Here is a 13,338-nt window from a genome sequence, read left to right on the forward strand (position 1 = left end):
AGCCTTCTTCACATTAGTAACATCCAATTTCGTAATGGATTCTGGGGTTGAAAAGAGTTCGGGGCGCCCTAATTCAGTAAAACAGTTACTTAAGTACTTTATCCAGGGAACTTTAAGACTATTTTCCCATGTTATTGCTTCCCTCAAAATTTGCTGGGTCAGAGGTAAATCACTGTTTAACCAGCAATTTAGCCAGCAAAGTAAGGGGTTAACAGCTATCTTGTCACATAGGTAAGGCATACCCAACTCTTCATGTACAGAAAAGTTTGCTGTTCCCCTTGGAACCCTCAATATCTGTTTTAGAAAGTTGTTTTCTACTACCTCCAGGGCTCCTAGTGAGGCATATCCCCATAACTCGCTGCCGTAGCATGCAGTGGCAACACTCTTGGCCTGGTAAAGTTGGAGCAGTGCAGCCACCGGGCTATTGCCCATTTTTCTTGCAAAATCAAGTATTACTGCGTTTGCCCGGGTTACCTCCCCCTTTTTCTTCTGTACCGCGGGTCCCCAGTTCAGTTGGTAGTCGAATAGGACTCCGAGATAAGAGAATGTTTTTGTTACTGGGATTTTTTCCCCGTTAACATTTAGGTAATTTGGCTTTTTATTACCTTGGCCAACCTTCATTACGAAAGATTTGGAGTTGTTAATGCTCAGGTCTCGAGACTTCATAAAGGCAAGAAAGGAATTTAACAGTGTTTGGAGACCAATTGCAGTCCTGGATAACAGGACTGCGTCATCCGCATGAAGCAGAACTGGCAGTCCCTTTCGTCCGACATAAGGGTAATCTGCTCCTGTATTTAAAAGGTGCTCTTCCAAGTCATTTATATATAGGTTGAGGAGGAACGGGGCTAAAATGCACCCTTGCCGGACACCCCGATGCACTCCAAAGTCTCTTGTCACTTTTAGATCTTGTGTGTACCGGACATTTGCTCTCGTGTCAGAATGCATATCTGCTAGCAAATTAATTAGGTTCTGCTCTACACCCATTTTAGCCATGGCGTCCCAGAGCCTTCCTAGCTATCAAATGACATCCCCTACATCAGGTTGTATGGTCAGTTTTTACCATGTCACTCAGGACTAGATGGAAAGTATATATTCATAGCTGCCAAGTGGCCTCATACCATTGGTGACACCTAGGGAAAGTCCTGGAGTGTTAGCTAACTACACTTTGCATAAGGGGACTGACACTTTTATATTTAGCCTAAGTAATTTAAAACTCAAGCATGCCAATGCAAGAGGGAGTTCCACTTGTCTGAGGAATCTAGGTTGCAATACTATCAGATTCGACATTGGCTACACTCACCCTTAAACAGTCATGGGGCAACTCGGCCCTTTACCCCCTTTGAAACATTAGTGCGCTCGTATGACAGCTCTTGGGGCCTAATTTCCTGAACTTACCAAGCCCTACAGCACTCCGCTCCGATCAGACCCCATGCATATCAAACACAATGGCAAGCAGATACAACAGAAGAGATCACTCCAAACCAGTGGGAGTAATTGTGGCGCGACACTCTGAAAATATTCAAAAGTATACCTCAGCGGAAAACCACTTCTAAACTCATGACAAAATGTATTAAACCCCCCAGCGTTTACACAGGAAGTTCCCCGCTTCTTCACCCATTTGCTGGCGCTGCCCAACTGGGACTGGGGACTTTTTACATATATGGTGGACTTGTAAATTGCTCACCATTTATTGGGAAGAGGGCTTAAGCCACATTAAGGACGCCAGAGGTTTTACCATACCTAATACCTCCCCTACCGTTATCTTAGTAATTAGGTCCTTAACTCTCCTGGCCATGACTCACGTCGACTGGCGCCTTATAACACATATGCTCGAAGCAGCCAAGCAGCAAATAGCCCACTATTGGGAGAAGCCAGTTGCACCTCCCATTGCTATGTGGTTTACACGTCTTTGGCACACTATGGCGATGGAACTTCTTTATTCCCGGGTGACACATAGTGAGCCTACATTCCCACGCATCTGGCAGCCTTTCCTAGACTACTTTTCTAAACTGGAGCACACGTTACACTCCACCTATACTCCACGCCCTCCTATTATTTGAGGACGCTACGCTAGCCCAGGACACTGAGACCCTTCAGCATGACAACAGGGGAGCCCGATATCTACCTCTCGGCCCCCGATGGGGAATTTGGTGACTCCCCACTTGGAATGACCCCGTAACCCCTTCCTCTCTTGATTCCTTCATCTCTTTCACTACCTTTTATTCCCGTTCTCTGTTATTCCTGTTCTTTGTTAATTGTCTACCATTTCAGCTAATGGCTTTTAGCGAAGCACGATTGTGCCCATTACTGCTATGATTATAGAAATAGGACACAGGGTAAAAAGGCTAAATTGAACTTGTTATACATATGAAGCTACCTGTATATTATATGGCAACTTATTCAATGTTTCTTCTCTGTGGTAAAAGAATGTATTCTTTCAATAAACAGATTTGAAAAGAAAGAAAACTCATTCACGCAAAATGCTGTTGTCTATTAAATCTGAATTAAGGGCCTCATTTATGAAATGTGTTGCATCGCTGCAGTAAAACACTTTTCATTGCGCCCTCCTTGCAACACCATGGATGTGCTGTATTAACTGTATGGCGCTCCATGTCGCAAGGATTGACAGATACATCAGGAATCCTAACGAATCTGTGGGCGCAAAAATGGCGAATTGCTGGAGTGTGTCTGGAAACAGACGCAACTCCAGCAATGTGCCATTCCACATGAAGCAAACCCCATGTGAAAAGGGCTGCATCATCCCTTATGCCTACTTCAAGCAGGCGTAAGGATTTGACGCAGTGAGGCCGTAGAAGTGTCACAGTGAAATCTCATAGATTTCACTGCAACACTTCTACAAGCCTTTTCTTTGCCGGAGCGCCCACCCTGCATAGATTATACCTATTGCAGGTATAATGTAGCGCAGGGGTTTACAAATGGATGCATCTGCCTAGATGCGTCACTTTTTAAATATAACGCAGAGTGGCACATTTTTAACGCCACCACAGCGTCACAAAAAGTGATGCAACAGCGATGTAAGGGCCTCATAAATAGGATAAATAGGGCCCTTAGGGGTATATTTACAAGCCCCTATCGCCACCACAACATCGCTTTAAAGACGTTGTGATGGCGATTCGAACTTCGCCTTATTTACAAGACAGCGTAAAGCAACTAAACATGACTTAACGCTTACTTGTAAATAAGGCCCCTTTCATGCTAAACTTAGAGTGAAAGGACACGGTAAGGGTGTTGCTGTGGGCGTTCCACTACAACACCATTGATTTTAACCCTGCCCCATATTTACAAGGGTGGTGTAAATATGGGACAGTGCTAAAATTAAGACCAGGGAAAACCGGGTCTTACCCTGGCACAATGAGGTGAAATGTTTAATTTCTCCTCATTTTTGCTGTTTCCATGTGTGCGGCGTTGTGCAGCACACATAGAAACTGCAAAACGCCTTTGATTGTTTATATGCAGGGAGGTGTCGAATGGACAGAATATAGACAACAAAAATATCGAATGAAATGGACAAAATATCGAATGGGCAGAATATAGACAACAAAAATATCGAATTTGAGGTAAGAAAGTTAATATTGATTTACTTAAATACAGAAAGACAAAATATTGAAGTATTTAATGTAGATGTAAAATATATCGATTTTTTAATAATATCAAATTTTTTAAAGTGTTTATGTTAGTATATGTGTGAAAAGTGTATATTTATTTTATAATTTATTTTAAGTAATGAATTTTATGGTATTTAATTTTTGCGTAATTTAATTCTGTAGCGGGTTGTGGGTTTATAGGGGAATAGGGTGGGAAGTAATTTAATTATAATTGATTAAATGTTTTAATTTATTTATTGGTACTAATCTTGAATTAATTGTTAATAAATTTGTAATTGGTAATTAATTTTTATTAATTGATTAATTAATAATTAATTTAATTTTATTAATTTATTTTCTGTAGCGGGTTGTGGGTTAATAGGGGAATAGGGTGGGAAGTAATCTAATTATAATTAATTAAATGTTTTAATTTATTGGTATTTATCTTGAATTAATTGTTAAATATTTTTTAATTTGTTATTAATTAAATTATAATTGGTAATTATTTTTCATTAATTGATTAATTGATAATTATGTTATTTTGTTTTTCTGTAGTGGGTTGTGGGTTTATAGGGGAATAGGGTGGGAAGTAATTTAATTATAATTGATTAAATGTTTTAATTTATTTGTTGGTATTTATCTTGAATTAATTGTTAATTAATTTTTAATTGGTAATTAATTAAATTGTAATTGGTAATTAATTTTTATTAATTGATTAATTGATAATTATGTTAATGTTATTGATTTATCTACTGTAGCGGGTTGTGGTTTTATAGGGGAATAGGGTGGGAAGTAATTTAATTGTTAATAATTAAATGTATACATTTATTTATTGGTATTTATTTTTAATTAATTGTAATTATTTTTCATTTGCTAATTAATTAATTGTAAATTGGTAATTAATTTGTATCAATAGGTAATGATTATTAATAAATCATTTTTATTTGTATTTTTATTTGATTAATTATTATATTATTTTAAATGTGTACTTATTAATTTTTAATTGGTATTACTATTTAATTTTTTTGATTAATATTTGAAGTATTTACTTTCCCTAATGTTGCACTCCCTGGAGTGGGAATAGTAATTTTTAGCCCTACGCTATCCTACGCTTTCTCTACTGTTGCCCTCTCTGGAGTGGGAATTTCATTTTTTCCCCTACGCTATCCAGCGCTTTCCCTACTGTTGCACTCTCTGGAGTTGGAATAGTAATATTAACGCTACGCTATCCAACGCTTTCCCTACTGTTGCACTCACTGGAGTGGGAATAGTAATTTTTACCCTCCCACTATCCAACGCCTTCCCTACTGTTGCACTCCCTGGAGTGGGAATAGTAATTTTTACCCTCCTGCTATCCAACGCTTTCCCTACTGTTGCATTCTCTGGAGTGGGAATAGTAATTTTGAACCCTACGCTATACAACGTTTTCCCTACTGTTGCACTCTCTGGAGTGGGAATAGTAATTTTTATTCTCCCGCTATCCAATGCTTTCCCTACTGTTGCACTCTCTGGAGTGGGAATAGTCATTTTGACCCCTACGCTATCCAACGCTTTCCCTACTGTTGCACTCTCTGGAGTGGGAATAGTCATTTTGACCCCTACGCTATCCAACGCTTTCCCTACTGTTGCACTTACTGGAGTGGGAATAGTAATTTTTACCCCTACGCTATCCAACGCTTTCCCTACTGTTGCACTCTCTGGAGTGGGAATAGTCATTTTGACCCCTACGCTATCCAACGCTTTCCCTACTGTTGCACTCTCTGGAGTGGGAATAGTCATTTTGACCCCTACGCTATCCAACGCTTTCCCTACTGTTGCACTCTCTGGAGTGGGAATAGTCATTTTGACCCCTACGCTATCCAACGCTTTCCCTACTGTTGCACTCTCTGGAGTGGGAATAGTAATTTTTACCCCTACGCTATCCAACTCTTTCCCTAATGTTGCACTCTCTGGAGTAGGAATAGTAATTTTTACCCCTATGCTATCCAACGCTTTCCCTAAGTTGCACTCACTGGAGTGGGAATAGTAATTTTTACCCTCCTGCTATCCAACGCTTTCCCTACTGTTGCACTCACTGGAGTGCGAATAGTAATTTTTACCCTTACGCTATCCAACGCTTTCCCTACTGTTGCACTCACTGGAGTGGGAATAGTAATTTTTACCTCCCACTATCCAACGCCTTCCCTACTGTTGCACTCTCTGGAGTGGGAATAGTAATTTTTACCCTGCTGCTATCCAACGCTTTCCCTACTGTTGCACTCTCTGGAGAGGGAATAGTAATTTTGAACCCTACGCTATACAACGTTTTCCCTACTGTTGCACTCTCTGGAGTGGGAATAGTAAGTTTTTATTCTCCCGATATCCAATGCTTTCCCTACTGTTGCACTCTCTGCAGTGGGAATAGTAATTTTTACCCTTACGCTATCGAACGCATTCCCTACTGTTGCACTCTCTGGAGTGGGAATAGTAATTTTGACCCCTACGCTATCCAACGCTTTCCCTACTGTTGCACTCTCTGGAGTGGGAATAGTCATTTTACCCCTACGCTATCCAACACTTTCCCTACTGTTGCACTTACTGGAGTGGGAATAGTAATTTTTACCCCTACGCTATCCTACTCTTTCCCTAATGTTACACTCTCTGGAGTGGGAATATTAATTTTTACCCCTACGCTATCGAACACTTTAACTACTGTTGCACTCACTGGAGTGGGAATAGTAATTTTTACCCTCCTGCTATCCAACGCTTTCCCTACTGTTGCACTCTCTGGAGTGGGAATAGTAATTTTGAACCCTACGCTATACAACGTTTTCCCTACTGTTGCACTCTCTCAAGTGGGTATAGTAATTTGTATTCTCCCGCTATCCAATGCTTTCCCTACTGTTGCACTCTCTGGAGTGGGAATAGTAATTTTTACCCTTACGCTATCCAACGCTTTCCCTACTGTTGCACTCTCTGGAGTGGGAATAGTCATTTTGACCCCTACGCTATCCAACGCTTTCCCTACTGTTGCACTCTCTGGAGTGGGAATAGTCATTTTTACCCCTACGCTATCCAACACTTTCCCTACTGTTGCACTTACTGGAGTGGGAATAGTAATTTTGACCCCTACGCTATCCAACTCTTTCCCTAATGTTGCACTCTCTGGAGTGAGAATAGTAATTTTTACCCCTATGCTATCCAACGCTTTCCCTAATGTTGCACTCTCTGGAGTGGGAATAGTAATTTTTACCCCCACGCTATCAAACGCTTTCCCTACTGTTGCACTCACTGGAGTGGGAATAGTAACTTTTTACCCTCCCGCTATCCAACGCTTTCCCTACTGTTGCACTCTCTGGAGTGGGAATAGTAATTTTTACCCCTACGCTATCCAACGCTTTCCCTACTGTTGCACTCTTTGGAGTGGGAATAGTAATTTTTACCCTACCGCTATCCAACGGTTTCCCTACTGTTGCCCTCTCTGGAGTGGGAATAGTAATTTTTACCCCTATGCTATCCAACGCTTTCTCTTCTGTTGCACTCTCTGGAGAGGGAATAGTAATTTGTAACCCTAAGCTATCCAACGTTTTCCCTACTGTTTCACTCTCTGGAGTGGGAATAGTCATTTTGACCTCTACGCTATCCAACGCTTTCCCTACTGTTGCACTCTCTGGAGTGGGAATAGTTATTTTTACCCCTACGCTATCCAACGCTTTCCCTACTGTTGCACTTACTGGAGTGGGAATGGTAAGTTTATACCCCTACGCTATCCAACACTTTCCCTACTGTTGCACTCTCTGGAGTGGGAATAGTAATTTATTTCCCTATGTTATCCAACGCTTTCCCTACTATTGCACTCTCTGAAGTGGGAATGGTAATTTTTACCCCTACGCTATCCAACACTTTCCCTACTGTTGCACTCACTGGAGTGGGAATAGTAACGTTTTACCCTCCCGCAATCCAATGCTTTCCCTACTGTTGCACTCTCTGGAGTGGGAATAGTAATTTTTACCCCTACGCTATCCAATGCTTTCCCTACTGTTGCACTCTTTGGAGTGGGAATAGTGATTTTTACCCTCCCGCTATCCAACGCTTTCCCTACTGTTGCACTCTCTGGAGTGGGAATAGTCATTTGTATCCCTACGCTATCCAACGCTTTCCCTACTGTTGCCCTCTCTGGAGTGGGAATAGTAATTTTTACCCCTACGCTGTCCAACGCTTTCTCTACTGTTGCACTCACTGGAGTGGTAATAGTAAATTTTACTCTTTCCGCTATCCTACGGTAAAAATATATATATTTTTTTAATAATAATATGTTCATATATATATATATGTATTAATAAATCAATTTGTATGTTTTTTCTTTAACTTACATTAATTATTTATTCATTTTAATATTATTTAAGTACTTTAAGTATGTTTAAGTTAATTATATTTATTATTTCATTAATTTTTAATTACTTTAAAGCATTTAAAAAAATTCGATATTTTGACTATATTTTTTACAACAATATTTTTATTCGATATTTTTGTACTTACCTGTTTGGAGATAGGAAGTCGATATTTTTGTATTCTATATTTTTTACTCGATAGTTAGGTAGTTCTATATTTGTGTCATCGATATTGTTTCAGTGATCCCTACAGGAGAGAAGGACATTTGCAGTGCTGCTACTGGGACATCATCCTACTTTTTCGTGATGATAAGTGGATGGGATTTGTCAACAGACTTTGGTTTTGATGTACAGTCATCTGTGTTTTCATACATTTCTGGGAAATTGTGTTCAAATAATTCAGTTACTAAATTGCATGGGTGTTGCAGTATTTGGTCTCAATGGTTGTGTTTACTTTCTGGCACGCAGTCACCTTACCCTGTTTGAAGTTCTTATAATGTTAGGATGGGGACGAAGAAGAGTTGATAGCCTGGTTACTTACAGGTAATCTTCATGTTTCCAAATTCCTACCCTTCCTCATCACAGTCTTAGGGGCGGATTTACAAAATCTCAACACAATGCAGCGCACCGCCGCGAGGCTGTGCTGCGTTGCGCGACAGGAAGGGAGCAGGAGGGCACCATATTTTTAAAGATATGGCTCTCTCCTCCTCTTTCCCTTGCGGTGGCGCCATGCACACACCTTAGCGCCATAGCAGTAGGGTGTGTGCATGAGTGTAGCATAGGTTTTGTACAGGAAGGGTACTCTTCCTGTACAAAATACTATGCTAGGCATGAGGCAAGGCTTTTTCAACTTTGCATACATGCTGCACAGTGCAGCATGCATGCAAAGTTGGAAAAGGAAGGAGAAATGAAAGCATTTCTCCTTCCTTGCGCCTGGTTGAAACAGGCCCAGTTTTCTCATGCTAAACCCAATCTACTGTTTTTAGTAAATTGGGTTTAGCATGAGAAACCTTGGGTGGTTGCATTGGAACGCACAAACACCACCCTTGGTACGCCCCCACGGCACAAAGTAATGCATAGCAACCCAATGCGCTGCTTCGCATTACTTTTACGTTATTTCCAGTGTTAAACAAGTTTAGCGCTGGAAAATGAATTAGGAAAAAAGACTTTTGAGAAGCAAACACAGCACAAAATCTTAGTAAAGCTCCCCTTTAGTTTCCCCAAGAGGAAATTACATCAGGGTTCAGAACAAATGATCTCTTTTTAGACCTTAAATACTTGCCTGATGATAAAAGCACCTATTTAGCAGCACTTAGAGATTACAAAAAACTATCTTGGCTACAAAAGCTGAATATTTCTCATCAATAATTGTCACTCCCTCAAATCGATCACAAGAAATCATCTCAGTAGTTAACGAACTATCTAACCCCGACAGAGTGACACCAAAATCCACACCTTCGCAAACACTATGTGACGCCTTGAACAACTTCTTAACCGATAAAATCAAAGCCATTAAATCAAGTATCCCCATATGCTCCAGCCTTGTTTGTCCAACAACACCTATGAACTCCTATATTCTGGAACAGATTCCAGTAATAAGTTAAGAAATATTTTCAGACTTGTTGACAAAAGTGAAATCTGGCTCTCATAGGGATTGCTGTATGACCCCGGGGTCAAAAGAGAAGCCTTTACTGCTTTCCTGTGTCCAGTTATGTCCCTTTTACACGAGTCACTGTCCCAGGGCTATGTACCTAACACCTTTAAGGAGGCTACTGTCACCCCCCTCCTAAAGAAGCCAGGAGCAGACCCTCAAATCCTAACCAACTACCGCCCTATCTCATTGCTACCTTACCTGGCCAAACTACTCGAAGCCCATGTGGCCAAAAGTCTATCTGCCTTTTTGGAGCACTCCAATTATCTAGGGGCACATCAAGCAGGGTTCCGCCCATCTCACTCAACAGAGTCAGTTATACTGACAGTATTGAACACTCTTCTGGAGAAGGCTGACAGGGCTCTCCGCAAGCCCTAGTGCTGCTGGAACTACAATATCCTGGTCGACCGTGTCAAGGATGCAGGAATTCAAGCCTCAGCCCTTGAATGGATCAGCTCCTTTTTAAAAAAAGGATTTCAGGCGGTCTGCCTAAGCCAATTCACGACCCCCAAGATGAGAACTACATGTGGTGTTCCTCAGGGATACTCACTTTCCCCTCATCTGTTCAAATTATACCTTCTCCCTTTGATCCACACACTAAAAGATAGGAAAGTTCACACTTTTAACTACGTGGGCGACTTCCAACTAGTGTTCCATATATGTAACTCTCCCACATCCGTCCATGAATTCCCGACTACGATGCTGTTCATCCGTAACTGGAGGAACGGCAATTATCTGAAGTTAAATCCAGATAAGATGGAAGTGATTTTTACAGGAGGCCCCTTAAACCCCTGGAGTTCCCGGTTCTGGCTAAAGCAGCTGGGACAGCCCCCTACTCCTTCCATATCTGCCAAAACTCTGGGGGTCCTAATTAATAATGATCTCGCCATGAAAACTCAAATAGGATCCGTAATTTCAACATCCTTGTTTCAACTTTATAAAATAAGGAAAATTAGCAGGTTCCTTACACAGGAAGCAAAAATACAGGCAGTACTTGCTATGGTGATATCCCATATATATTACGCCAATAGTCTATACTTCGGTATTCCCGCCTATCTTACCCACCGTCTTCAACGAGTACAGAACCAGGCAGCCAGCCTGACTCTTCAGGAAAACAGGCATCAACATATCACTCCTCTTCTAAGGAAGCTGCACTGGCTCCCCATAACTGATGCACCTTTAAGGTGGGATGCATTATCTTTAAGTCTCTGAATGGTAGAAACCCCAAATTCATCAACAGCCTTATTGAAAGATACATTGCGACCTCCAACTTGCGATCTGCCCATATGCATTTTCTGACTATACCTCCATCCAAACTGAAATGTTTTGGTGGAATAAGGTTCGCCATACTAGGCCCCAGATACTGGAACTCCCTGCCTCTAGAAATCAGATCCTGCACAGACCTCATGAGTTTTCGTAGACTCCTAAAAACATGACTATTCAGACAGGCATACGAGTAACATCTCAGACCAGCACCCTTAGAGTAGCGCCATGAAACCAATCTGGTGTATGTGCACTCTACAAATAAAGTATAACATAACAACATAACATAAAATAACCTTTTTATTTACAGATGTTTTAGGTAAACACTGTCTATCTAATGAGTCAAAACGTCATGAAATTATGACTGGACCTCATGCTGCGGGCGGAAGATTGCCTGTGAGTAACTGGGGCTATATACCTATACCAGTCAAATATTCAAAATGGTTGTTGCATTTTCTGGTAACATGGTATCAAAGGCACGTTAGATAAGCAGAAATGTGTAATGTGTGCTAAGAGGTAACAGGTTTTCTCGCCAGCCAATTAATGGTCTGTCTTATTCACAAAAATCTGACCGCGCACTGCTCTGGGGTGTCTTTTTTTTTGTTTTCCTTCAGTTTCCATCTGCTGAAATGATTTAATGTGGTTGCTTGCATTTCACTCGTGATCATCTTGACTTGCGTCATTCTTAGCCCACATTTTCCTCGCGTGTTGAAACATTGTAAGCTGCACGTTACAGAGCCAAGTTTTGCAATTCTGACCTTATCAACTGCAATGACAATCTGAACGTCAGAGGATAAGTGTTCTGCAATTACCGAAAAACACGAGGCATCTTGTGGATTTGAGTTTTATTGAACACCTTTTGCATCTCGTCTTGTGCCTGTATTTCTTGTCTGGAGTTCTGTTATACTTTAGGTTTACAGTGATGGCCTTGACGTTGCACAAATTTTATAGGGAAAAAGGCTTCTAAACAGAATGACCAATGTTTTACAGAGCTAACAAGAGACCACAAAACCAGGAAATAGCTGTGGTCTGCTTTTTGAATACATGGTCGAGGGCAGAGAGTGAGACTTCCAAATTGTACTGCTGGCGTTGACTTGGGGGAGCGCCAAGCTATTTCTACTGTTTAGAGCTGGGAAACAACGCTAAGCTTACATGTGCCACAGTTCCAAAACCGAAAGGGCAAATGGAGACGAAGAAGCGCATCAAACAGAATTTTGTGCAAGAAAATCATGATATGCAAGACAAGTAAATTGTGTTATTTTTTCCTGCAAAGTTACTTTGTCGCATTCACTTAGTGAACAAAAGGCATAAATGGATTATAGCTGAGAAGTGTGCAGAAAAAGCCCACCGGCATTGACTTGTTAGTTTGGTTGAAACAGGCCCCATGCAAGTCTTGCCATCGAATACACAGAGCCTGCAAGCTCATTAATATGTCCAGCGGGGTGTACGTGGCATTACTCAAACTACTCTTCTAATGGACACTCCTTCGCACCAGAAGGTCTCTGTTGAATGTCAAACCCTGGCTGGTGGCGCCTGCCTGCCTCTGAATATACTGCGCCGTGGTGATGCTCCGGAGAGGACACATGTTAGGTAAGGAGGTTCATTCAGTGGTTTTTAAAATTAATCTTTCTCTGGCCCACCCAAGTGATTTAACCTGCTAATCTATTTAGTGGTAGGCATGAATTAGTGCTGGCATAGCATGTTTAAGGGTATGGGTATGTGGGTTAAAATTAATGGTAACTTAACAAACAAGATATTAGTAACTTATTAACCCACAGCTGCCTTCCTAAAAAATGTACAGAAAACGAAGCACCTGCACTGCAAGATTCCCTCACACACATAGCTATTGTATAGCATAAGAAGGATCAGTGCCAGCTTCCCTAACACACAAAGAACAGGTAGCATATGGGCAGCAGCAATGCAAGTATTCCCTCTAACACAGAAGAGTAGCAGCAAACATGTTGTACCCACTAAAGAGTGTAATGAGATTCCAGATCCAGAAAGGTGAGTAGCAGAGCTTTATTTCGCACAGGCCAAACAATTACAACTTTAAATTCAAACAACATGAAACACGCAGTGTGACTCGGGCCAACAAGCGAGGGAGGCAAGCCGCGAGTCACACGCCATACCCTACACTACACCACAAAGAGATACAGCATGACACCAGTAATACCAGAGAACCTTCAAACAGAATAGGTTTAGCTCAGCTAGAAGAAAGCTACACTTTGGGGAAGAACCTACTGTGACAGGTTCCTGACCACTGCACTGTATTTATGCAAATGTCGAGGGTCTTCTCTCTCTGAAACTGTATGCCAGAGAGAGGGGTCTGCTCTGAAGGCAGAGGTGTTGACTCTGATGACAGAGGGGTCTGCTCTGAAGTTTTCCTGACCCAAGAGCATACGCCGAAGGGAGGCTGTTGGACCAAGTCTCTTCAGTGGATGGACAGGAG

This window comes from Lissotriton helveticus, chromosome 3_2, assembly GCF_964261635.1.
Source record: "Lissotriton helveticus chromosome 3_2, aLisHel1.1, whole genome shotgun sequence".
Classification (NCBI taxonomy): domain Eukaryota; kingdom Metazoa; phylum Chordata; class Amphibia; order Caudata; family Salamandridae; genus Lissotriton; species Lissotriton helveticus.